This window comes from Crocodylus siamensis, chromosome 3 (assembly GCF_052110815.1).
Source record: "Crocodylus siamensis isolate JL-2025a chromosome 3, ASM5211081v1, whole genome shotgun sequence".
NCBI classification, from domain to species: Eukaryota; Metazoa; Chordata; order Crocodylia; family Crocodylidae; genus Crocodylus; species Crocodylus siamensis.
The window spans coordinates 12,984,736-13,010,713 of record NC_143397.1 but is presented as its reverse complement, the minus strand read 5'-3'; the positions used below and the strand labels follow the sequence as shown (position 1 = coordinate 13,010,713).

General features: G+C 47.1%; 1 protein-coding gene across 1 annotated transcript in view; it reads left to right on the top strand.

Annotated features, from left to right (window-relative positions):
• The first annotated feature begins 831 nt into the window (after positions 1-831).
• ZBTB7C (zinc finger and BTB domain containing 7C) overlaps positions 832-25,978 on the top strand; it is a 263,506-nt gene continuing 238,359 nt past the window's right edge. Inside the window, exon 1 of the mRNA XM_090037757.1 lies at positions 832-896. The gene's annotated coding sequence lies outside the window, so the exon portion shown is untranslated. The remainder of the gene's footprint in view (positions 897-25,978) is intronic.

The following is a 25,978-nucleotide window of genomic DNA, read 5'->3' as shown; positions in this document are numbered from 1 at the left end:
GCGCATCTCCCTGGCACGCAATGGGGGGGGCATCTCCCTGGCACGCAATGGGGGCGGGGAAGAAGAATCTCCCCGATATGCAATGGGGGGCATCTCCCTGGCACGCAATGGCGGGGGCATCTCCCTGGCACGCAATGGGGGGCATCTCCCTGCCATGCAACGCGGGGGGATCTCCCTGCCATGCAGTGGGGTGCATCTCCCTGGCATATAAAGGGGGATCTCCCCGATATGCAATGGGGGCATTTCCCTGGCATGCAATGGGGGGTCTCCCTGGCATGCAGCGCGGGGGATCTCCCTGGCATATAATGGGGGGGGTCTCCCTGCCATGCAACGGAGGGGATCTCCCCGATATGCAATGGGGGGCATCTCCCTGGCACGCAATGGGGGTGGGAATCTCCCTGACGTACAATGGGGGGTGTCCCCGATATGCAATGGGGTGCATCTCCCTGGCATATAAAGGGGGATCTCCCCGCTATGCAATGGGGGCATTTCCCTGGCATGCAATGGGGGGTCTCCCTGGCATGCAGCGCGGGGGATCTCCCTAGCATATAATGGGGGGGGGTCTCCCTGCTATGCAATGGGGGGGATCTCCCTGGCACGCAGTGGGGGTGGGAATCTCCCTGACGTACAATGGGGGGCTCTCCCTGGCACGGGCACGGGCACGGGCAGGGGCAGGGGCGGCCAGCGGCGGCTCCCCCCACCCGCGCCCCGGCGGGCGGGCGGGCAGGGGAAGGCGGCGGCGGCGGCGGGGGAGGGAAGCAGCGGAGGGAGGGAGCATCCGGGCCCTTTGCACGCACACACACTCGCACACTCACTCACTCACACTCACGCGCGCGGTCCAGCCCCGGCGCACGGGCGGCGGCGGAGGGAAGCAGCATCCCGGCGCCCGCCCGCAGGTGAGCGCCGCGCCGGGCTGCGGGCGGGCTGCGGGCGGGCTGCGGGCTGCGGGCGGGGGCGGGCGGGCGCGCACAGGTGGTTCCCGGGAAGTTTTGCGGGAGTTGCAGAGGCGAGTCCGGGACGGCGCCCGGCAGCACGCCCTTAGGGAGGAGCCGCCCTTCCCCGGCCCGCGCCGGGCTGCTCGGGGGTGCCAGGCGCTGCTGGCCCGCTGGCAGGGGCGGCCCCCCCGGAGTTTCTTTTTCTTGAAGCGGGGAGAGAAAAAAAAAATCGACTCCTCTCTTCTTCTTCTTCTTTTTTTGAAAGTCAATTGGTTTGGTTCAGACTTTCGCAGCCCACATCCCCACCCCCAGTGCCTGCAAGCATCCACCGTGCCTAGGTGAACAGGGCGCTTTCTGAATGGGCTGGCTGCAGGAAGGCATGAACGCAGTTAGGAAGACTCTCCTCACGCAACACGCCTCCGCCAGTCGAGCAGGCGAGCTCCTTCCCCAGGCAGAAAGGCTGGTGCTGTGGCCGCGCTTTAGGAGGGTGCTTCGGTTCGGTGCCCAGCCCCTCTGGACGGGCTGAGGGTTCGTCTGCCTGTGCCTCGGTTCCTTCCCTGAAAATGGGTTGAATTGCCTCGTCTTACCTCCCGGAAGCACGGCCAAGCGAAATCTGGGAGTACGGGTATGACGGCGCAGGGGCCTGCTAGGTAGATGCCATTCAAAGCGTGTTTTCTCTCCATAGTGCCCTCATGGCATCAGAAAGAAACTTCATCCAAAGGAAACTCTCCCGAGTGTGACAGGACAGTAGGAGAGACTCGAACGCTGTCAATTCTTGTTTTGTCTGGGCTCGGACAAAGCGCCCACTGAGGCCGAGGCTTGTCAAAGTGGCGTTAGAGCTGCCTTGAGACCTTCTGGAATGAGCATACGCATCCCAGGGCGTGGGGGAAGCAGGCTGCATTAGCAGCAGTGCAAAATCCTACTCTTTGGGGAAGAAACCCTCCAGAAGGCAGGAATGCAGCTGTATTATTCCAGCAGGGACGGAGGAATGTGTCAGCCTTGTGGATTTGTTTATTATTGGCACAGATGTTACACGCAGGGATTTGGACACCTTTCTGGATTCCTTTTGCAGTAGCCTTAAATGCCTGCATATAATGAAAAATAAGAATCCTTTTCCAGCACCAGTGTAGTTGTATCTGCTCTCGCAGCTAATAGCAGAGAAAGTTAAAAAAGGAGCAGCCGAACTGTTAAAATAACAGGAAATGTTATTCTCACACAAAGCTTTACCAAAAATCTGCATATTGCAGAGCCCTCAATCAGAGATAACAGAGACGGCAGAACGAGTGTTAGGTCATAGTGTCCGTCTCCCGGCTCGTGGAAAAACCGTTCCACGCTGCAGCCTTCCTGAGTGCTTTCTCCCTGCGATTCAGGCAGCGAGAAAGCCAAAGACTACACTCCAGCAGTCTAGATAGAAGATGCATATTTTTTAACACGGAGGGTTACTAACCACTGGAACAAGTTAGCAGAGGATGTGGTGGATTTTTCCATCACTTGAAATCAAGACTGGACAGCTTTCTAAAAGATACGCTCTAGTTAAACCAGAAGTTACGGGTTTGATGTTGGGTGAAATTGGGTGGCCTGTTGCTCTAAGAAGCTCAGGCTAGTTGATTGTAATTGTCCCTTCTGGCTTTCCAGCCTGCCCCCCCACCCCCGGGATCCCAACCCCACTGCTTTTTCTAAGGTCCAATTTTAATTAAGCTACTGGAAGTGCTCGTTCATGTGGCAGCTCTTACGTGGAAGCAAATATAATAAAAAATGAAATCTCTATCCGCTAAGACAGGCTGCTCCAGCACTTCCTGAAACTCAAATCCAAATTTTTCCACCACCCCTAAATGGCACCGTCTTTCCTCATTATACCTTGCAATCTTGTGTTTCCGAGGAGGTGCCTGTGGGACAGATTGCTGGCATGGGTTATTGCAACCCTTTTTCCCCTCCCTCCCATCTTCTCAGCACTATTTCTACAGACTCCCTTGCTACCTTAGGGACCCACTCCTGTTCTCCGTGAGCCCTGCTGCGTGACTCCCTTCCACTTCTGTGGGAACTGGGTGGGACCTGAGGTTTATTTTCCTGGGAAGACAGAATTTCAGGTAAACTCAGGACATGCTTCCACTTGCTTCTGTGGGCGGAGGGGAGGCAGATGTGATGGATCTCATTCGGGAAGCACTGGGAAGAATGAGCTCTGTTTAAGGAGAACATCTGGGGGCGTTCGTGGGATTCCACCCAGATGGGTCCAGAAAGTCCCAGCTGGAGCTCAGCAATGTTGTGTGGCTGGTGGGTAGTGCCATAGCTGCTCTCCATTCAAGTTTCCTAAGTCCTGCACACCAGAGGCTCCGCTGAAATCTTCTGGGAGCTGACGGCTGCTTGCTGTCGGACTGCCATCTAGAAGATAATATTCTGGAGCCCCAGAGTTATGGGAGGGTGATTTGTGGAGCAGGGAAGTTGCCTACAAGGGGTTAAGTGATTTGGGAGTGGATGCAGCTGCATGCAGTTCATGACAATGTGGAGAAGCTTGAGAGAGTCCGGAGGAGAGCCACACGCATGATCAGAGGGCAGGAGAACAGGCCTTACGATGAGACCCATGGGACTCTTCAGCCTGGAAAAGCGCAGGCTCAGGGGGGTTACCTGGTGGCTACCTGTAAGTATGTAAGGGGTGTAAGCATGTACGTACGATGTAAGTATGTACATTATGTAAGTACATGAGGGGTGTGCATCAGGATCCGGGGGAAGGCCTGCTCACCAGAGCACCCCAGGGGATGACAAGGTCAAACAGTCACAAAATCCTCCAAGACTGTTTTAGGCTGGACATCAGGAAAAACTTCTTTACTGTCCGAGCCCCCAAGGCCTGGAACAGCCTGCCGCTGGAGGCGGTGCAAGCACCTACTTTGGACTCCTTTAAGAGGCATTTGGACATTTATCTTGCGGGGATCCTTTGACCCCAGCTGACTTCCTGCCCTGGGGGAAAAGGGGCTGGACTCGATGATCTTCCGAGGTCCCTTCCAGCCCTCATGTCTATGAAATCTATGAATCGATGAAAATAAAGGACCCAGAATGCAAATGTCTTCTCATTGCCTCCACCCGGGTGCCAGAACCCTCCCGGAGAGATATGAGTGTGGGGTTATAAACATGGGTGGTAAAACAACTGGGGGCAGAGATGGGGGAACATGAAATCTGGGCTCTGCAGACACTGGTAGTAACACCCCTATTGTCTTTGCATGCCACGCATTTGTACAGCACCTAGCACGCTGCGGCCCTGATGTGACTTTGCCATGCGGACAGGAGTAGATTTCTAAGAAGAAGGAAGGATGGGCTGACAAGTGAAGTGGGGGAAAGTTTGGGCTCATCCTGGAAAGAGAAGGGATTTTTCTAACCCTGTCCCTGGAGGGGGGCAATATTATGGGGGCAATTCTCACTGCTCCTCCGAAAGGGGCCTCTCTTCTGCAAAGCAGTTCAGCAATTCCCATGTGCAGAAGCAGGCTGAAACAGGAGGGGGAGCCCTCACTGCATCAGCCAAAGGGGAGGGGGAGCTTGTGATTGCCCGAGGGAGCTCCCCTCTGCTCCCAGCAAAGCAGGGGCAGTTGTGTTCCCCCTCATCCCCCCCTTTCACTGTATACAGAGAAATATTCATCTCCTGCATCTGACATTATTATTAAGCCTGAAGAAGCAGCATTTTTTTTTTTCAGATTTACTCTAAATATTACTGGTCGTATTATGCTATTGATTTTTAAGCTGAACTCCCCACTGAAATCATTAAAGCTTAAAAATGGATAGCACAATACAACCCTTTATTAGCAACATAACTTTCTTTTTTAATCAACACAAAAGGGCAGATTCTGTGCGCAGATTTGTGCTCTGTGTCTCAGCCACGTTCAGACAATCCCCCCTCCTCCGCAGAGCTGTACCATCTACCTGTCAATGCAGCTTGACTAGGCTATTCTTTAGGAAAATATAAAGAGGAGAATCAATGTGTGCCTGGGCTGCTGCTTTTTTTTATCCTCCTCTTTCAAGGCCTTGGTACATGAGCGTAGTTCTATTTATTTAGGCTTTTTAAAACTAACACTAAAAAAAAGAAGCAGATTTGAGCACGGATTTACAGTAGCATATTTCTTCTTCATGCCCATCTCCGGTCAGAGAGGGGCTGTGTTCCTGGTAGGAATCAACTTACCGTTTTAGCAACGGTAGACTTTTCCTCCAGGGATTCCCTCGGGGCGGCCATTACTGTGTGGTAGAAATGTGCAGGAAAAAGAAAGTGCGGATTAGCTGGATGCGACTGTTCCAAATAGCGAATTTCCACCACTTGTGGCTGCGCCTGTTATAAAGCGTAGTCTTTAAAGAGCACTTTGTGCGTGCAGAGCTTTGCTCCTTCACCAGAGATCCCTAGCAAGGCCTCTGAGGGATAGGAGTGCATTACCACCACTTCCCAGTTGGGGACCATCTTCAAAAGGTCCGGTCCTTTCAGCCCTTGTTGGATCTTGGGGTATTTGGTTTGCATAAAGCCCCACCTCCTGGAGTCAAGTGAATGCATGAGACCTGCAGCTTTCATTAAAAAAAAACAACCCACCAAAGCTCCTCTACCCTCTGTAGTTGCATGGTGAAAGCAGTAATTTCCGTGCCGTGTGTGTGGATGTGCAGCGCTCTCCCTCCTTGTGCAGCAGCAACTAGCACAGGGACAGGCAATTATTTCGGGCGGAGGGCCACTTACTGAGTTTTGGCAAGCCATTGAGGGCCTCGTGACAGGCAGCCAGGGGCAGATAAATATTAATTTTCTAAATTTTTAGGGACCCCACGGGCCAGATAGAATAGGCTGGCGCGCCGCATGCCCCACCCCTGAACTAGCAGGATTAGTTTCAGCCCTGATGCGTACGGCCGCTGCAGCTCCTGAAATGGCTGTCCTTTCCAGTGGATCCGCTATTGGCCTCAACATCAGCGGTTCCCAAAGTCCGACAGATTGTGCACCCCCAATTTAAAATGATACAACCTTAAGTACCACCAGCACATTTTTTGCCATATGAAGTAATTATAATAAATCTGCGTATCACTGACAGGTGGTCTGGATACCACTGGTGGCACCTGTACCACAGATTGAGAACTGCTGCTCTACATGAGTGCCTAAGTCAAGAGAAAGGTGCCATTATGAAGACAGCTCATTGCACTAGTGAGCCCCTTGGTATCACCTGGAATCGGGGTCTGGGTCTGTCCCTGCTAGCGGTGCATCCTCAACTTCATGCAACAGGAACTGAGAGTGCTCCTTGCTTCTAAGGATTGTGGTTTTAGTCCGTCCTCCCTGCAGCACTCCCGTGAATTCCTGTCACCTTATTAGCACTTGGCTGCAAAGACAGCAAGCCAGAGCTGGTTCCTCTGGTCTGGCTGAGCCGAGCACAGGGCTGGTGGGGAGAAGGAGGGGCGGAAAGAGCTTTATGCCACCTTTGTGACTTGCGGTCTGAGGGCTAGCTTGGCTTCTGGTACAGTTTACACCATGCTCTGATGCATAAATTTGCCAGCTACTGTCTTCAATGGGACTAGTTGGAGGAGAAAGTATTTTCACAAGGTTCAGACTTTCGTGATTGAAGCCTTCTTCCAGAATGGCAGCACTCAAGCAATATAAAAGCTTGGGACTCTTTGCCTGCTGGTGGTCCTGTGTGCCTACGCCATGTATTTGCTATAGAATATGGTATGGCATTACTGAAAATTGCAAAGCCATAAAGCAAGGATGGCTCTTAGGGGTTTGTAACGAGAAGTTTGGTGATGGCTTAATCAGAGTGACTGTTGTGCTTCTCTACAGCAGGTAAATCTTCTCTTACTGTTACTTTACTTTAAAAAAACGGGAAGACAAAGAGCTGTAGGTGAACAGGTTGGAGGCATGTTTTGATTCTCACTTGTGTAAGTCTCTGTCTTCCATGCTGTAATCCTGATTCTGTGCATGGGAGTGTTACTTTACTCAATCCAAGGGGATGGTTAGGTGAATACACACACTTATTCATCTGTAGAATTAGGCCCATGGGCTAAGTACAGATGATCAAAAACCCAAGGCTGGATCAATTTAATCATTGCAGGTTAGTCTAAGCTGTGTAGATTGAACCAATAAGCAAGTGAACAGACATTTACTTTTGGTTCTGGAAATGCATCCTCTTGCCTGTAGTAGCCCAGGCCACAAGTCAGGGGGGTTGCTACAGCATGCCTCCTTGCTGGCTGGAACATACACCTTGGACCAAGGCTAGCTCACCCACCCTACAAGGGAGGGGTTTGTGGGGGAGGTGCAAAGCATGCTGGGATACTGGGGCACTGTGAGTTAACTTGAATCTGTAGGTACCTGGGACAGAAGTTCACCTAAGTCAGTCAAGTGTGATACTACATCCATCTAAGTTTATCTTATATTGGCTTTGGCCATTTTGAAAGCAGTTTATGTGCACTGAACTTCTGTGGTGTTACTGATTTGAACTGGTTGCCAATCACTTATACTAGTTAATGTGTAATTTTTGTCCCTAATGAGTTAGGGAATGGTTAAAGTGACAGTTTCAAAAGTATCTAAGTGATTTAGATGCACAAAATAAGTCGTTTTTTACTGTTGTAAGTCACTTAGATTTTTTTTTAGTTCCTACCCTTTGATTTAGTATCTTGAAGCATGTATTTAGGTGCACATGTGCATACCTAAGCATGTACACATATAGAGTGTTTTTTTTTTCTGAGCATGAGGGAGTCAGGAGGACAAATCCCACACTGGCTTTGAGTGGGAGTTGGGTGCCTAATGCCCTTAGATGATTAAAAATCTTACCCACTATACAGAAGAGGCAGAATGATTTCTCCAAGGAATTGTTTCTCCTCTGAACCATAAAGCTTACATGGCTTTCTTCCCATGCTTAAGTTTCTTGCTGGGGAAAAAAAAAAAAAAGGTTTTTTGCCTCCAATTAGAATAAATCAGTTTTGAGATTTAACATTTCTTGGCTAAAATCTGCTGACAAAAAGAATATTTAAAATCCAAAGTGAGGGTGTTTGAAGGAGGAGAAAAAGTGGGGGGAAAAAAATCTTTTTTAGCTATTTTGAAAAGGTTGGGTGCACACACAGGAACATGTGGATGTTAAAATTAGGTTACCTAATGCATCCAGGCTTCGAAAAGTCTGATTTCTTTGCATGGGTGCTAAATGCACCTGGCTCCTCAGGAAGCCATTGGAATGGCAGGCATACGCACCTTTGAAAATCAGGCTGCTAGAAATTTGGTGCCTTGACATGGTTTTAGAGGCCTATGGCTTCAAAATCATTGGCTGGCATGTCCCCTGTCGCTTCCAGAAATTCTTCAGGTTTTTTCTGCCGCCCTTGTTGGACAATTTTGAGTTACAGTAGGTACAGGAGAACAGGTGCATTCAGCTGGAAGTACCTTCCGCTGTCTCTTGTCTGCACAGTGCTCACACATGGGCTTCTGCTCACTGATGAGGATGTTCTGAGATGCGATTGCCACACCAATACACAATAAAAACCATTTCAATTTCATGTAACAATAATGCTAATAAAAAGAATAAAGCAAGCAGAGCCCTACCTCACCCAGATATGGTGAGCCTTTAATAAATGAATGTAAAAGATCTGGGGTCCACAGATTTATGCTTCAATCTACATGCGAAAGGGGTTACTGATTAAAAAAAAAAAAAAAGTATCTCCAGGAAGCAAGCAAAGTTCTTCCAAGGACCTGATCCAAAACCTATTGAAATCCATGGAACGATTCCTATTGATTCTATGTGGGTGTTTTACCTTTCTGGTGAAAAGCAATAGCTTATGTTCCTTCTCAAGTTGCTCTTTTGGGTAGGGAAAACGTGGAAAAGCCTCTCCTCGTTGGGTCTGGAAGGTTATAGGATTATGGGCCATTGTGAGTGTTTTGGAATAGTGGAGGTGAAAATTGCATGATTTCATTTCTATTTTTTCAATGATTTTCTTCAAATCGAGTCCCTTCCTAACAAAACAGAAATATGCATGCTATGCTCCACGATGTCAGGGGGGAATTTGTAAGCTTTTGGACAACAGGAGCTGGACGCTGTATGGCACTGCTTTGTTACTTCTATTGTTCTTTCTAGCTGAGAAGCCTGAAACACTTTGAACTATTAGCAGCATTGCCAGCTCTCTCAATTTTATCATGCATCTGACAAGCCCTTATTTTTTTTCCGCAAAACCCTGAGCTCCTGGAGTCACGTGAATATATGAGAATCTCTGCTTCCATTTCTTACACAAGTGAGTTTTTGCCCTGCCTGGCTGCAAAGAAAAGTTTGACAATATGACTTCAGTGTTTCCCAAAGGTTAAAACATCAGAAATTAAAGGGAAGAAGAACTCAGTATATATACATAGATGCGTGCGTGCGTGTGTATAATGCGTGGTTTTATTTTAAGGCAGTGCCATTATTTTTGGGAATATGACAGGTTTTGAATAGTGGGGTCTGGCAACACTGCAACAGCAAAGCCTCATAATGGCACTGTCAAGTACTAACTGTTTTACAAGAGGGAAAATCAAAGTGCAAGGGTATGTGTGTGTGTGTGTATATATATATATATATATAAAAAAGCTTGACTTTGTGAGATGCTCCATGCCACAGGATCAAGCGTGAAGACTTTCAAAAACAGGTACCTAAGTGTGGAGTTAGGTGCCTGTATGTAAGTGGTCCATACTTTGCAAGGGCTGAACAGTTGATGGTTCCCACTTTCAACCCAAAGTGCTGAGTACTGTTAAAAATGAGGCCACTTATGCTTAGGTGTTTAAATATAGATTTAGGAGCCTGACTTTTGGCATCTCTTCTTGAGAGCCTTAGACTTGCCTGTGGCCATTCAGGGATACTTTGGCAGAACTGGGAATAGATTTTGTGGTTGAGACAGGCTTCGGTATCACAAGACCCTTCTCAGTAAGGAGGTTTTGCCCTATTCTCATAAGCATGAATGGAGAACTTCAGACCATTGAAAAGCATCTCTGAGCCTCCCCTGGTGAGTTCCCTGAATCTGTTCTTTCAGGTGTATCTCCTGTTTGCTTGCATTTGGTTTATCGAATGTGATATAGTTTTATTGTGTTTGAAAAAGCTCTGAGGCTTCCTTCCCCCGCCCCCCCACCCAGATGGCCACAGGCCCAGGCTATGAAAGAGGGGAGGCTCCATACAGGAAATATTAGAATAAAAAAGGAAATATTTCGGTTGAGTAATGAATGAAGTTTGGCATATCCAGAGAGGATGTGGGGGGGAGGCTATGGAGGAGGGGGAAGTGGCAGGTGTGTTTAGGGGGAAGGGTGTGTCATCAGATATATTTTAAGCTCTGGAAGTTGCGTGCTGCTCCTGTTACTAGTGAAAAGGGATTCTTTTTTTCATTGCATTGTGGCATACTTTAAGAAAGGGCACTAACCATTCTTTAAATGGCTTCAGCTGATCAAATTAATTCAACCTCCCTTTGTCTCATTTATTTGAGGAAGATTTCACAAGATTTATTTATAGCAATCTTTTGGCCTTAAAGAAAACATGCTTACATGTTTTGTAGGGAATAATATATGGGAGAAGTCCCATACTTGCTAAGTTGCCTGTTTCCTCTGAGGGATCCCATCACGGGGAAAGGAGTAGCTACAAAGGAACTTGGTTACAAATGAAGATCTTGAAGAGCAAAATGAAATGAACTGCTCAGCCTGGCATAGAGGAGATTTGGAGCTGAGGTCTAAAGTTGGTGAGAAAACTCAGAGAGCAGGATCAGGTCCTAAATGGTTTTTTATCAAAGAAATACAATGCTATGAGGGAAAGTAAATGAGGTGCTTAGCACCTCGAAGGGTCAGGCTGCACGTATATGAAACCAGGCTGTTCTGACAGCATCCTGAGGAGGAGACCTGCTCTGTGTTGGCCAAACTCCTCCAATACCTTAAAGTCCACAACCCGACAAAGGAGAAGTGGTATGGACTGATAGAGGCAAGTCTGTAACAGCAGTGTGTCCTGGTAGTGGTGCCCTATGTGTAGAGCACAAGGGAAGATCTTTCTTCTCTGTGTAGAGCTGCTGTCTTAAGTTGAGCCTCGGTCTCTGTATTAGAGAACGGATTTGCAAGGCAGGGAGGGGGGCGGGTTGATACTGAGTTACGTTACACTGGTGTTATCGTGATACACGAATCATTGTATGCTAAGACAGTCCAGATGTTCCCATATGAAAAGGACTTGGTGGTTTTGTGCAACTTGTTGCTCTCTTTCTGTCTGAAATGTGCACCCGTTAGGCTTAGAGCTTCAGACCAGGACTCATGCGAGACCTGGGTTCAATGCCTGCTTCTGCCACAGCCTTCCTCTGTGATACTGGGCAAATCACATCATCTCACTATGCCTCAGTCTCTCAGATGGAGATAAGCCTACCGGTGTGTTTCTCCTTTCTATTTCTATTGCAAGTTGTTCAGAAGAGGGACTGTCTCTTACTGTTCATAGGTACTGTGCCTGCCGGTGTGGCTTCTGTTCTTGGCTGGTCCAGGAAGGAGCTCTTGCAATACGAACCATAACAAGACAGCATTCTTATGAGCAGCAGGTTGAAGATCTTACTCTTGGGCAAGACCTTTCATCAGAAGTGATGCCCGCGTGCTTTATAAATCTTCCCAAGTATATAAAATGCTGCTCCCGGAGATGAACTGCAGCTCTCCTTGGGGGAGAAAGCAGCAGCTAATTAACCACAAAACTATGCTATTGTCCAGGAGTAAAAGTATAATGGTGTCCATTTGGAATTGCTGGAAGAATATAGCCCAACAAATGTGATTAGGTGTGCTGAAATCTGGCCAGGACACTATCATTGCTATCCACAACCTGTGAAAAGTATTGAGGGATCCTTTATTGTTCACAAATGAGCCATAAAACCAATGTTCTTGCCCATCTGGAAGTTGGCATCTCCACTGACATAGCAACCCCTGTAAGGGCATTGGCCCTTTGGGATTCTTGGATAAATGGTATTGTATAAAGGCTGAAGTATTATATGGTCCTGACTCATTCTCCTTGCTACTTCCTGCAGATCTTGGGTTTTTCCGTTCAGTGCTGACTAGATTTACTTCTGCCTGGCTTGTAAGATCTGGCGCAGTCGCAGCCTCTTTAATTTTCATGACCTGCCTGGTCTGGTCACTTCTTGCAAAAGGGAAGGTGGCACAGTTTGAAACCTTAGCATCAGGTGTTACACCATGGGGGAGGGGAGTTGATCATAATTTTTGGTTTACTTAGCACCATTAAAATGATCCTTATTTTGCCTTGACTTTTCTCCCCTTTCAAATTGATCCTTAGACTGAGGAGCAAATAGAGGGGTATTCACACTAGTCTTTATACACGCATTAGGTACTGAGTTAATTGTAGAAAATGCAGTACCTCTGCATAAGGCTGTAATGAAAGGGTGATCTGCAGCTTTATAAATAGAAACCCTTTTGGGGGCAGGACTGGGTGTGTATGTTGTCCCATACTCCAGACAAAGTATATTCAGGTCACATAGATGCTCCTCAATTTGAGTTTCCTTTTGGTGGATGTTTGACTATGTTATTTTCTAACCTAACACATTCATTTCTATTTTACTGTTGTGTTTGGGTTGGGAGGAAAGAGACATAGCCCTGTTTGAAAAAAATAACTCATGGTGGTGGTAAACAGGAGAGTTAGGGACAGAAATGACACATAAGCTGGTATGAGTGATCAGAAACTGGTTCAAATCTGTAACACAACAGAATTTCAGTGCACATAAACCAATTCAAAAAATGGCCAAACCTGTTCAAGATAAAGGGTGTAGCATCAGACTTAACTGATTTAGGTGAAATTGGTTTAGTGAACTTCTGTCCCAGATCCCCTCCAGATTCAAGTTTAACTCTCAGTCCTCCAGCATCCCAGGAGTTTTGTACCTGCGCACAACCCCCCCCTGTCTGGTTAGGTGGGCTAGCTTTGGCCCATGCTGCCTGCTCCAGCCAAGGAGGAAGGTGCATGCTCTAGCACCGCTGGCATTTGGCCTGGGCCACTGCAGGCATGTGGCTGCATTTCTGGAATCAAAAGTGAATGTCTGTTCACTTGCTTATCGGTTCAGTCTATGTAGTTTAGACCAACCTGTGAAGATTGAATCGATTTTGCCTTGGGCTTTTTGACTGTGTGTACATAGCCCAGAAGCATTCTGCTTTAGAAATGGTTGCAGGAACGACGGTTGACAGATCACCACCTGTGGAGTACTTTGAGGCCCTTTGGCAATAGCAGGTGCTCTCTGAATCCAAGTTACCGTACTCTAGTTTCAGATCCAAGCTGTGCATTAATCCTGCAAGTGAGCCGCTATTTCCCCCCACACGTTATAACAGCTGCAAAGAGTCAAAGGCAGGTTTGACCATATTACTAGGGACTCTATCAGCCTTTTGCAAGCTCCGAAGCAGGAAGGTTAAAACAGCTGTGGATCTGACAAAGTTCAGCAAAAGGAAGATTGTTTTGAGTTGTTATTTTTTTTTTCAAACATGGGCTGGCTCTATAATAAAGGCAAGATTAAAATGAAAACCCCGAAGTAAAAATAAAAAAGGGTGGGCAGGAACACAGCAACCTCAAGTAGATCACAAATGAGCTTGAGGTTAGAGTCCCAAAGTGCCTGAGTCACTGAAGTCTGTGACTGTTTACAGTTCTAGGATTAAGTTTCCTCTCTTGGCTTCCAGAAGTCAATCACTGTGACACCAAGAAGGATGTGAGAGAAAACATTCTGGATATTCGTTGTCGCTTTTAAGCATTCTGATTGTCAATTAAATCAAGGAGAAGAGAAACATGACTGATGATAGTCACTTAAGTTGCTCAGCAGGGATTTGCAGCCGGCATTATTACTGCAGTGCCGTTTGCCAGCAGTGCTACAATTGAGACCTGTCAGCGTTTCCATTATAAATCCCTATTTTCAGAGGTTTATAACTTGATGGCAGAATTTCTCTTTGGGCTGAAATCCGGCCTCTGTTTCCTATCAGGGCCATTTAAAAAAAATAAAAATAGCAGTTATTGTTTAAGTTGTAGGGATGTAAAACTCAAAGGGCTAAATCCTGCTCACCCTTTTCTCCTGAACAGAGCCATTGATTTCCATCTGGCCATGCTTACATAGGACGGCTACATGGGTATACTGCTAAGTTGCTGTGAGCGGAGATGCAGTGATGCTAGCATGCTCAGATGCAGCATAGTTAAGGTATTGCCCTACTAGTAGAACAAGCTAAGGCATGGTATAAAAGTGTCTGCTCAACTGGTGTTTGCCGACATAGGCATGCAATCAATGGTTATAGCTCTTTTGTCCCCTGACCAACGTAGCTGTGCTCTCAGTCTGTATTATGGACATGGCTTCACTGGTAACCAGTTTTGTTGCTTTCTTGTAACTCAGACTTATCTTTTTTATATTTTTAAATGATTTTTTTTCAGGCAGACACTTGGGGAATGCATTGAAAAATACAGAGCCAAAATTTGGAATTTAAAACGAAGAATGAACGATAAGTCATTCTGTTTCCGCAGAGATTTTTTTTTTTATTACCATATTTGAAACGACGGGTCCATAACATGCATATAAATGAATGCTAGTGATGATATATAGTCACAGTTTAGAGCTGAGATATCAGATTGTATGTTGTAAGTACGTATATGTGCCTGCATGAACACAGATCTACACCCAGGAGTGTGTGTGCGTGTACAAACGGACACAAACAAAGATATATGTATTAGTGTAAATATACTGTTTAAATTGCAACTTTAAAATGACCAGTAACGATGACCTGTCAAAACTCTAGCCTGCAGTAAAACATATTTTATCTTTTATAAGTAATTTATTTTAAACAGAACTTCAAAACATTAAACTGCCTTTATTAAAAAAGAAAATGCCAGCACAATCTTGACTTTTTGTGATCTTAATTTAGGAATTGTTTCAAGGTCTTTGTGTACACACGGGTGTATATATAAGCTGGAGAATAATACAGTCAAACATCCACCATAAAAAAAAAAATCAAATATACATACACATACACGCATACATGCGAATCCTGAATTCTGTATGCTCACACATATTTTATGTATATCTATATGTATATTCTATAAAATATATGTATACATAACAATGCATTTATTCAGTTTTTTACATTTAATTTCTTAGGCTTTTAACAAGAAAAAATGCCTGTGCTTTATGAGGTTAGTATTCAAACAACTCCTATTTAGAAGTTGAACATTTTTTGTGTATAAACCTCATCCATCCTTGTTTCCATTCTCTTCAGCTATGCTTTTTATCTAATATTATAGTTATCTCTTGCAAACATACCGTGTGTAAGTAAAGGATGGTCTTTATATGGCTTGTTCGTGGATTCCAGAATCGGGCCTTCTTTGGGCATTGTACATGAGGTTGTTTCAAAACCTGTTGGCTTCAGTAGGCTTTGAATGAAGCCTGATGCTGTGGAAAGAAATACTTTGGATGCTGGGGAAATCATAGATAATAATTAGCAACAATTATCAGACATGCAGGCTAACGTCCCAAGCCAAACAAAGCATTGAGGCCATTGGAGGAGGGAAGTCATATGGAAACCACTCACCACAGCCCTTTCACTTCCATCCCTCCCCACAAATTATACATCATGTAGGAAATAAAAATCTTTAAAGGATTCTTGTGCTGAGGAAGCATTTCGCCCCTCTTCTAGATTTTCACCAGCGACACTCTAAACATCTCCACTTCTTCCAGTTTTTTAAAATAACGATATTTGAAGAAAAAAATATTGAAATTAGCCAAGAGTTTAGCTGCGAGCGAGAGATGTGGCCAAAACTTAGTTGGGAACTTCGTGTTGGCTCTGGTCTCTGTCTTGCATGTCTGGGTCTTGTGACTGTATACAAGGCACTTTGGGTGATGTTTTCAAAAGTATCTCTGAGACTCCCAAGTCACCTAGGCACTTACATTTCATAGACATTAGGGCTGGAAGGGACCTTGGGAGATCATCGAGTCCAGCCCTGGCCCCAGGGGCAGGAAGTCAGCTGGGGTCACAGGATCCCAGCCAGACAGGTGACGAAATGTTTCTTAAAAGAGTCCAGAGCAGGTGCTTGCTACCCTTAATCAATGTGAGTTCCCTAGCTGTACACTGGGAATAATACTGCTTCCTTTCTTTCACTCCTGTTCATTTGAGGGTGCAGAGCTTGTGCCAACACGCACCTGGAAGGTCTCTCCCACAGTGGTGCAGCCAACATGTCGAATGGATACCCCTCAGAAAAGTTGAGAGCACATTTGCCTCTTGCCTACCGGTCTGAAAAAAAAATTAACTGAAGAACAACTGCTTTCTGCCTCTCCGCGTATTTGAAAACCACGTGCCCATACCTAGCTTCCCTCTGGACATACGTTTAATCCACTGCCCTGCAGACATGCAGCTCCTCTCGCAAGCAGCAGTAGGAAAACTATAACTGCAAACTTCTGCAGAATATTTTCCACTCGTCGCCCATTTGGGGGAAAGAGAGGCTTGGCTAATGGCACGCTAAACTCTTTCTAACCTCAAGAAAGGCTCTACTTTAAAATCAAATAAGAGGCCAGCCCGCCCCTTGCTTTACCATCTGGAGTTTCCTCAAACCCCCTCGGCGTGCTCCCAGTGCCTGCTGCTGCGGTTCCTCTTCATGAAAAACGGCCAGTGAATTAGGCAGGAACTTCAAGCCAGGGAGGAGGAACGGACACTGTCTTGCATTTTCTCCCTCCCCACCCAGTCCCTTTGTTCTTTTTGCAAGAATGGCGCGGTTATAACGGGGAGAAAAATAATGGCCTTTTATGCATGCAGGCCCTTGTACCATACCGATCTGTGCGGGCAGATATTAGTTACCTCGACAGAGCCTCGCTGCCTTTACTGGGGCTTCCTCCTGGATGAGGTTCTAGGAACGAGGCCTTTGTTGCTCAATTGTAGGATGTAATCAGGTTGTTAAACGCATAGGGCCAGCTCCTCAGCTGGCGTGGAGCCGGGGAGCTCGGCCGACATCGATAAAGCTTTGCTGGTTGCCACCAGCTGTAGATGTAGCTCCTACATGCTGTCATTTGTGCTGGCAATTAATTAGGGAGGCAGTTAATGAGGGCAATTCATTAGGGATCATTCATTCAATCAATGAACAGGAATTTGTGGGTCAGAATTGTGCCTGAAATACAGGGAGGCTGTTCTGAACATCAGACTTAAATATTCATGGGGGCCACGTCTACACTCGTTAGGCATTATAGTTGGAGGCAGATCTTCCCAGGATACTCATCACACAGCAACACCCCCGGACACTTTATATGCAGGTTTTGGAGATCCCGACACCCAACTTGCTCCCTTTGTTCAAAACCTAGCTGCTAAGAGCAGGGATGAATGGCAGCCGAGCTCGAACGAAAACGTGGCTGCTGAAACGTGGCAGAAACATCTTGGCAAAGCCAAGGGCAACTAACCGCCACTATAGATGTGAGCACTGTGGTACTTGCTAATCATAAACTCCCCTGTACAGCATCTGAATCCTTAAAGAAGTGGATATTGTTATCTCTTAATTGATGGTGTTGGGCAGATTTAATTCCTTCAGTCAAGCCAACGGCAGTTAGCATAATGATGATGGCTGTTATCAAATTGTGACCACTTCCCCTGGCCACATTGCTGTAAAGTTACAAAGATGCTTAAATAGTGCTTTGGTGTGTGTGTTTTCTTGATGCATCCATGCTGAACTACTGGCTGGTTTTGGGGGGCCTTCTCCTTCTTTCAAATAGTGGATAGAGGGTGATGCGGTAACAGCAGTTAGTACTTCCTTCCTTCAGGAGCCCCGTTTGATGGAGAGCCACAAAATGTTACGAGCCATGCCAAAGCCATACGTCAGCACAGAGCTTTCTTTGCATTTCACTAGGCAGCTTGGATGAAAGCTTTGCTCCTGGGAGCCATAGCCCAAAGGCAAGAGGAGAAGTTAAAAAATAATAATAATAAAAAGGGGGGAAAAAAAGCAGAGAAGGAAATTAAAGTAACCTCCTAGTCTTGAGCTAGTTTCCTCTGTTGCATTTTTGGCAAGAATTGGCCGAGCATTCGAGGGGAAATCTGCTGTAACTTTCCATTTTTGCTGCCCATTGTCCTGCCCATGGTTACCAGATAAAAGGAGCTCAGGGTGAGGTGGAGGATGGAGGGTGGGGAGTTACTGCTGGTGGGACTATCGGGAGATAGTACTTCTGTTAACCCCTCTGGTGCTCGCCAGCTTTCTAAAGGCGGATGTCCTTCATGTTTGTTAAGCAGGATGCTTGCTTTCCAGGCTTATTCTGTTTTTAGCAAGGGCGGTTTAGTTTAAAAGGTAAAACTTGCTTCCTTTGTCTTCACTGGCCTTCACATTCCCGTATATAGTGGAGAGCCATAATGCAGTCATTCAGGCTGGGGGGACGCGCAAGGGCTACTGTCTATAATCTCTCTCTTCCCGAAGTCCTGGGGGGTCTTCCAGATGGGCCTCTGTGAGACCCACGTTTGCAGGTTGGGAAGAGCCGTGGGCTGCTCTGTTTGCTCTCCTCTCAAAACACGGGTGCCGTTTCTGTTTCGGTAGCATGGGCCAGCCTTCAGACGGGAGGAATCCCAGCAAGCGGGGAGCTAGCAAGCTAGACAGCTTGGCAAAGGCGTTAGGCTTTGGTATACATGGTCTCTTGTTTGGGTAGTTCTTGGGGTTTCATAGTGTGCCAACCCCTGGACTCTTCCGTGGACAGTGGAAACCCGGAGGAGGAAACGCCCCGAGGAGAAGGAAAGTCCCTGAGCAGAGCAGAAACCTGCGCTGCTGTTTGCACCGCGCCGCCACCGTCTCCGTCCAGCACCTTGTTGCAGCAGCATGCAGGGTTAACTCTGTCCAGTTATGAGCCTCTTCTCGCCCACCTCGAACGGCTGCTGGCGCCTCTGTACTTTTTGGCCCTTTTCCCTATTGTCTCTCGCCTTTGCCTCCTGGTTGCTTGGCAACGCCATTGCTGTTAATGGGACTTAGTCATTACATGTTACTCCGACTCCCCCTCCTTCCCTCTGTCTTTCTCCAAAATAGAAAAATGGCCCACGCTGGATTCCAGCCTTCCCTGAGCAATATATCCTGTCCCCCTCGGTAGGGTGGAGGGTGGGCACAGCAAACCAAGGTTGTTTCCCCGTGCTCTTCTAGCAGCTGTGCGTGAGCCAGATGGGGGGGAACTTGCCTCTGTGGAAGTTGCTTCCTAACCCTGGGCCCTCCGTAGGGTTTCCTACCACGGGGCCTTGGAAATGATAGGGGCTCCAGTTGCTTCAACCCACTGGTGTCCTCATGTCCAGAGGGAATTGGGAACTCCCACGAGGACGGGGCGTCTCGTTCTGGGCACTCCCTAGGCTCTTGTTGGGGCCGTCCAACAACTGGATATCGCCTTTCTCAAGGAGAGATCATAGCGCATGGGAGGTGCAGTGACTTGGAGGCCAGTTTCCAGGAGTGTGCTGTCATGAAGAGTTACTACTTGCCCCACTTCCAAGAGGCTGGCTCTCCCAACCTTTAGTTGGCCTCAGTGATGTTTAAGGTCTAGGAGAAATATTGCAATAGAGTTGTACCTTGCCCCCCTGGCACTCAAGGACGCTTGTGTTCCTCCAACTCCTTGTGGGCTTTCCTCCTTGTGCCTTGACATAGTCCAGTCCATGTTGTGATGGGTGGCATGCCCCACTCCTGCCTCAATGAACTCAGCAGGAGTTTTAGTCTTTGCCAAGGCCTGTAGAAGTGGGATAAAAAGAGAACAGAAGTGAGAACAGAAGTTAAAATGGTAAGAGTCTGCCTTCTCCATGTTTGATGGTGACAGATCTTCCATGTCAGACGCTAACTCAGAACTCAATGCACGTCTCGCAAACAAGTACTAATGATAGGGTTTTGCTTTTTTAGGGCTATTCAGTTGAATGTTTCTAAGCCCTTTGCAAACATCCATAAGGCCTGCCAGAATACTAATACAGGAACAGGATGGATTCTTCCACATCTTGGATCAAGACTAAAATTTTGCTCGAGACAAGTCTGTCTAAAAGACTATATGCTATCTGATGTAGGAAGCACTAGCTAAAATTCACTGGGTCATCAGACTAGAAAATCAGGATGGTCAATTATGCCCCTAGCTTCTAAGCATCTGTGAGTCTGACACCTCCACAAGGGAGGCAAATCGATTATACGTACCTTTATTACAGATGGAGTCAGGACTTAATGCCTGGTCACCAGAACCTAGGAACAATTCTTTAATCAAAGCATTTCTCTTAATAAAAGAATCCCTCTGTGTGAATCATGGGGCTGATTTTTAAGCGCGGCATGCAAAAATGAATCTAATTGACCAATTGCATACTAATTCATGGTAATTTTCTATGTAATTGGATGTATGACTTTGCATGAATTAAAATGCATTTGTTCACAAAAGCCATGTGATATCACAAGTGATCATAAATGGGGAAAAGTTGGTTATGCTGAAGGGCTGACTTAGGGTAAAATACACAGGGATGAAATCAAGCCCATTTCTCCAAGAGATCTCTAGTGTTTCCCTGCAAAGGCAGAAGTACTTATCTAGTCTATGATCACAGGGACCTCGGCAGAGGTCCCCAAATGGCAGAAACTGGCTCTGAGGGAATGCTGATAGTGTCACATGGCAGGATATAAAGGCAGGCTGTGCTTTCTTTCCGAAACCTGGTTTGTTAAGAGACCACTGGCTCTTTTGAATCTCTTCTCATTAGGTCGTGAGCTAAGTCCAGGTAGTCTGGGCATGGTGCATCTGCAGATTCCTTGTCTGACCAGAAGAGTTGCATTTCTACACAATTTACTTCTCCTGTTATCCAGCACTGTTATTATTGCTTCACGCTCCAGAGCTTGATATCAGGTATTAATTCTCTGTTTTGACTTTCAGTTTGCTGCATCCAGAGGCTTTTTCCTTTTGTGAGAGCTGGGGCTGTCTAATGAGCTTGAAAATGTTTCCTGGCCTCTCTCTACCTAATCTATACATGTGTTTACGGAATAATTGATGGGCTGCCTCGGTGATGTTTTGGCATGCATTTGATGATGATGCCCATATTATTCACAGCGGGTAAAGTCATGCTTGACTTGTGCAGTTTATCCCAAATAAATGCCAGTAAAACCTTTTTGCCACACTATGCCATCATGTATTATGTATATGCCACTTATTTTACACACAGATTACTTTTTAGTGTTTAAATATCGTGTTGCTCCTGCTTCTACCTGGAAAGCTGGGGTCTTTCTGTAGCACCGTGAATCCTACTTTACGGGTTGGAGGGAAAGGAATACCGTGCATTTTTTATCTCCTTTCAAAATAAATTAAATTAGTCTTTTCTGTGTATGCTAATGTTATGCTCTTTAGGGTTAGGTATCTCATAATCCGCTGTGGCTGGAAGCCAATATACCACCGAAGAAGAGAAATTGCAAGCTCTCCATTGCTGTAAATGTTGGAAGAGTCTGGATGTTAAAACTCTCAGGGGTGCAAAACTTAATATTATCTTCTTCGTAGTTTTGGGCCTGGGTGATTTTTCAAGCAGAAATACCATCTTTGGAATAAAGAAGGCAGCAATTCTTTGATAGGTTGTGGGTTTTCTCCTGCTTCTTAAAAAAAAAGAAAAAAAAGAAAAAAAAAGAAGACGCTTTTGTGGTGGCTCAGATTATGTGTGTTTAGAATGAGTGGTAAAGGGGTGTAACAAATGCATTTATCACACGGCTGTGCACCACCTCCATGTGATAAAGGGACTAATATTGTGTGTGTGTGTGTGTGTGTGTGTGTGTGTGTGTGTGTGTATTTACTAGAATTGCTTCTACGGCTGGTGCCTGTTATGGTGTCCAGCACTGTCTCTTAGTGTCCTTGTTCCCCCCGTTCTGTTTATCTGCACCCATTTGTTTCTTTGGATGGGTCTCAAAAAGGGACCTAGATGTCTAAAACTGTCCTGGGATTGATTGAGGCACGTCATTCAAATTGCAGTTCAGGGTTACTGGCCACCTAACTCTGGAAGTATAAATTTACTAGGTGCGCCCTGCAGCTTCCCTAGGACCCCGCGGTTCTGTTTCTGTTCAGGCACTAGCTCCCACTGGGCTTGAGGGACTAGGTGGAGGAGTGTGCAAGTCTCCTGAGACATCCGATCCTTCAGGCATGCTCTGAACATGCCCCTGGCGGAGAGGATCAGGTCCTTCCCAAGCACTGTGGCAGCTACTTTGGTTTTTAAAGGCTGGAAAGGAAGAAGGGACGGCTGCTGCCCACCCTTGATGAAGGAGCTGAGTGGTTAGAGCATTATCTCAGGTAGTGTGGGACGTGGTGTATAGGCTCTGAGGGGATTCAAATGCATATCCGTCACCTCCCAGGAATGTGACTTCACCACCAGGCTATGGGCTGGGGCACACCTCGCTCATCCTGTGGAAGATGGGGCACTGGGCTGAAAGAAATGCTGGAGCAGAGCAAGCGAGCACACAGGGAGCGAGCCCTGCTTCATGCCCCGGAGCACCAAGCTTTCCCTAGGCACGGTACAGGAGGGACAAGGGACCTGAGTCGACATTATGGCTTCCCCTCTGGATGCCAGGCACCTAACCAATTGGATCAAACCTCTTCTTTTATTTTTAGAGTGCAAGCTGTTTGGGGCAGGGACCCACATTTTTTCTGTATGGATATCGCCTAGCATGGCAGGGTCCTGGTCCAAGGCTAGGGCTCCTGGGCCTTCCTGCAATAGGCATTATTATTGGTGTTGTTGTTGTTGTTATTATTAATAATAATAATAAGCAAAGCCACACATTCTGCATGCTCACGTGGACCAGTCTGCCTTAAATAAGCACGGGGTCTTGCATTTTAATTAGGGGAGGTCATTTCAGTTGCATGTGTACTTGATGCTGATAAACCAGGCTGGGTTGGTGGCTGAGCTGAGCGGCAGTACAAAGGTGTTGGCTTTCTGTCTCTGAGCCCTGCCATAGTGTTTCTGAGTTTTACCTGGATACCCTCACCCTGTAGAGACCCTTTAAACCGATACCGTCTTACTGCATCGCTGGTAACCACTGATTCTGAGACTGTTGCTGAGCAACTGTTTTGTCTGAATTAAGGGAGCCCTTCTGGATGACTGCGAGACACTTGCAGGAGTCAGGGGTGTGCTGCCAGGCTCTACTGTGACAGATATTTGCTTCTGGCAGCAATGCATCAGCGGATTTGCAAACAAGTTGGGAGAGGATCTAAACCCTCATTCCAGGGGCAAAGATATTGGAGAGGGGTGAGGGATGGGACGGAGGCAATTGCCATGTGCAGCTGCCATTTGCTCAGAGACTGCCAAATACATCTTGCAGCAGGGTATCCCATGTCCCCTGGGCAGGGAAGTTTACTATACTTAGGGGTGTGTGGAAATCTTTACAAAACTGTATGCTTATGCTTTACGATGTGGACCAGCCACTTTCAGATACAGACACTTCTCCTAAGGACAGGTCATCCCTTATCCGTCTATCTTGGGGGTTTTCAAGCCTTTGTTGTGGTTGGGGAAAGAATACGGGACCAGTCTGGCTGTCTGTGCGATGTGGGCTGGTTTTGCCTCTTTGCTGTCCTCCTAGAGATGCCAGTGGGTGCTGTGGATAGCTTACCGACTCCCACGGTGATCGCTTCTCCCTGTCCACACCGCTTGAGATCCTAGGAGTGTGTTTTCGATGGGAAACCTGTATCCCCTTAATTTTAATGAGGTAGACTTCTTGTGATGGGAAAGCAGTTAGCAGCCTCCACGTGGGTTAGCTGGTTGAATTTAAGGGCTGTGATAGGGCCTAGCCTTTCCACCCCTAGGATTTTACCCTAGGCTGACTTAAGACACATCTGTGGTCTTTGTGAAGACAAGGCTTGTGAGGTCCTCCTTACCCAGCTTGAGATGCCTAGTTGATCCCACGGCTCAGTTCCTTGTCTGCAAAATAAAGGTGGAACATCCTTACCTCATAAATGTTAGGACCATAAAATTAGTGAATAATGTAGCTCTTACATAATGCAGTGGCGAGGCCCTTATAAATATCTGTTTATTCCCCCCCATTATAGGAGTGCAAGGGCAGTTATCAATTTGTTTGAAGGGGAAAGGGGGTCCCAGTGGTTCGGGAGCTCGGGAAACCAAGTTGTGAGACCGACTTCCTGTGGTGTTGGCAGCTCAGGGAGATGCATCTGCAGTAGCTTGGGTATGGCTCACAGGGCAGCCATAGCAGCATGCAAGTCAGCCTGTGCTAACTATTTTAAGATTTCACCAGCTTTTCAGGTAGGTTTTGCTGCCTGGATGGATTAGTGCATGCTAATGGTCTTAAACGGCTTGCAATCTCTGAGCTAGTTATGTTGCTGCTATCTCGGGTGCATCTGAATGAGCTGTGGTCACTGCAGGGTCTACAGCACAGACATGCCTTCTTAGGTAAAATGTCTCATAGCAGCTGTGCTAAGCCCTGTTCAGCCGTGTCTGTGTGGTAAACTCGCTGGCTCCAGCAGTGGTTCTTGTCAAGCTGCCTCAGCCCAGTGGCAGGGCAGCTGCCTTGGTGAGGTGCGGCCGATGGGCCCGTTAGCCTGCCCTCCGGCCGTGCCATGCAGCTGGGCACGTTAGCCTACCCTCCTGCCATGCTGCTCAGCTGCTCTCATTTCAGAGGTCAGGCTGCATGGCAATAGTGGGATGTGCCTGACAGTGCTGCCGCTGCACCCAGCAGCTTTGCATTGCTTGGGGTGCTTCGATGAAGGTCAAGCGACTTGGGCCTCTTAGCCAGGCTTTCTGCTGTTGGCAATGCTGCACTAAGTCTCTGTTGTAGCTTGTTCCTCAGCCGGAAAGCGGCGGTAATAGCACTGCTCTGCCTCACAGGGGCACTCGTTAAGGAGTGTCGAGGGGCTCAGTGATGGGGTCCATGTAAGCATAAGAGAGAAAATAGGTGTTTAGTAGTGGCAAGATCTTTATTGTTTCCAGTTTACCGTGGGGGCCTGTCAGATTAGGAAGCAGTGGGGACTTGTATTTCTTTTAAGACAAGCTCTTTTCTTGGATCAGCAGAAAAAATGTCAAGGACACAGGTACCTACTGATTAGCTAGAGTTGTCCATTGTCTTTCCATTAACTTCAAGGGGACTGTTCTGGTTGGCACTGAGGCTTAGGCTACACGGACCTGATGCTGCTCATATATGGCAAAGGCTTGGCCTGAGCTGTTGTGTGCGCGATGGCGGGTCTGAGGCGGTTTGGTGCATTGTATCTCCGATTAAACATTACGTACGGGCTGAGTGGCTGGCTCTCTTAACTTTAATGCTTTGGGGAGACGTCAAGTGTAACCAAGATCTGAGTCTTCCTGCATGCTTGTGCCTGGGGAGGAGGACCGTGAAGACGGAGAGGTGGCTTTTGCTGGCATCTAGTCGCATGCCCTCTGGAAGGAGTACAGGACCTCCTTTTAGAGCTCTCCGCAGGAGTCACTGCCATGCCAGGATGGGACCTCATCTCATTGATTTTAATGGGATGAGGCAGGAGAAAAAGAGCTAAAGGGTCAGGTCCGGGGAGATCTTGGATTAAGGGCAAATAGTCACCTTCTCCAGCACCTCCCAGAGAGGGGTGCTGGCCCCAGGGAAAGTCAGGGGCTGTTTTCAAGGCCTCTCTCGAGGGTTACACTGGACTAGGGCAGCTTCAAGATCTGCTCCATAGGAGGCTCTGTTATAGCTGGTGGAGACTCAGGCAAGGGGGCACTGACCGGAGGCATCTCCAGCTACCCTGTCCCTGGCAGTGATGCCAATTTTTGGGGATGTCTCCTGGTAGGCCCCTTTGCCTCTCAGCACGCACCTCCTGCCGTAGACCTTATATGTCTGTGTAGACCCCAGAGTGAATCTGGATCGTCCTGTCTATATTGGCAGTTGAGTAAACCAGGAGATTTTGACACAAAATGTGAGGAGTACAGAGCCAGGTGGTGCTGGTTTTGTCCTGTCTGGGTTCACTACTCTACTGAAAGTAGGGATGTGCTTTCTTTGCTGTTTACTTCTGAATTCCCTAATAGTAAATAAAAAACATTATCTGGGATTTTTTTCTTTTCTTGGTTTTATTTTTACTTGTCTGCTATAAACGTGGTAATGCTTTTGCTTTAGATTCTCTGATGTGATTAGTTTTGGTTGAGCAAATCAAAAACATCTCTGCAATCA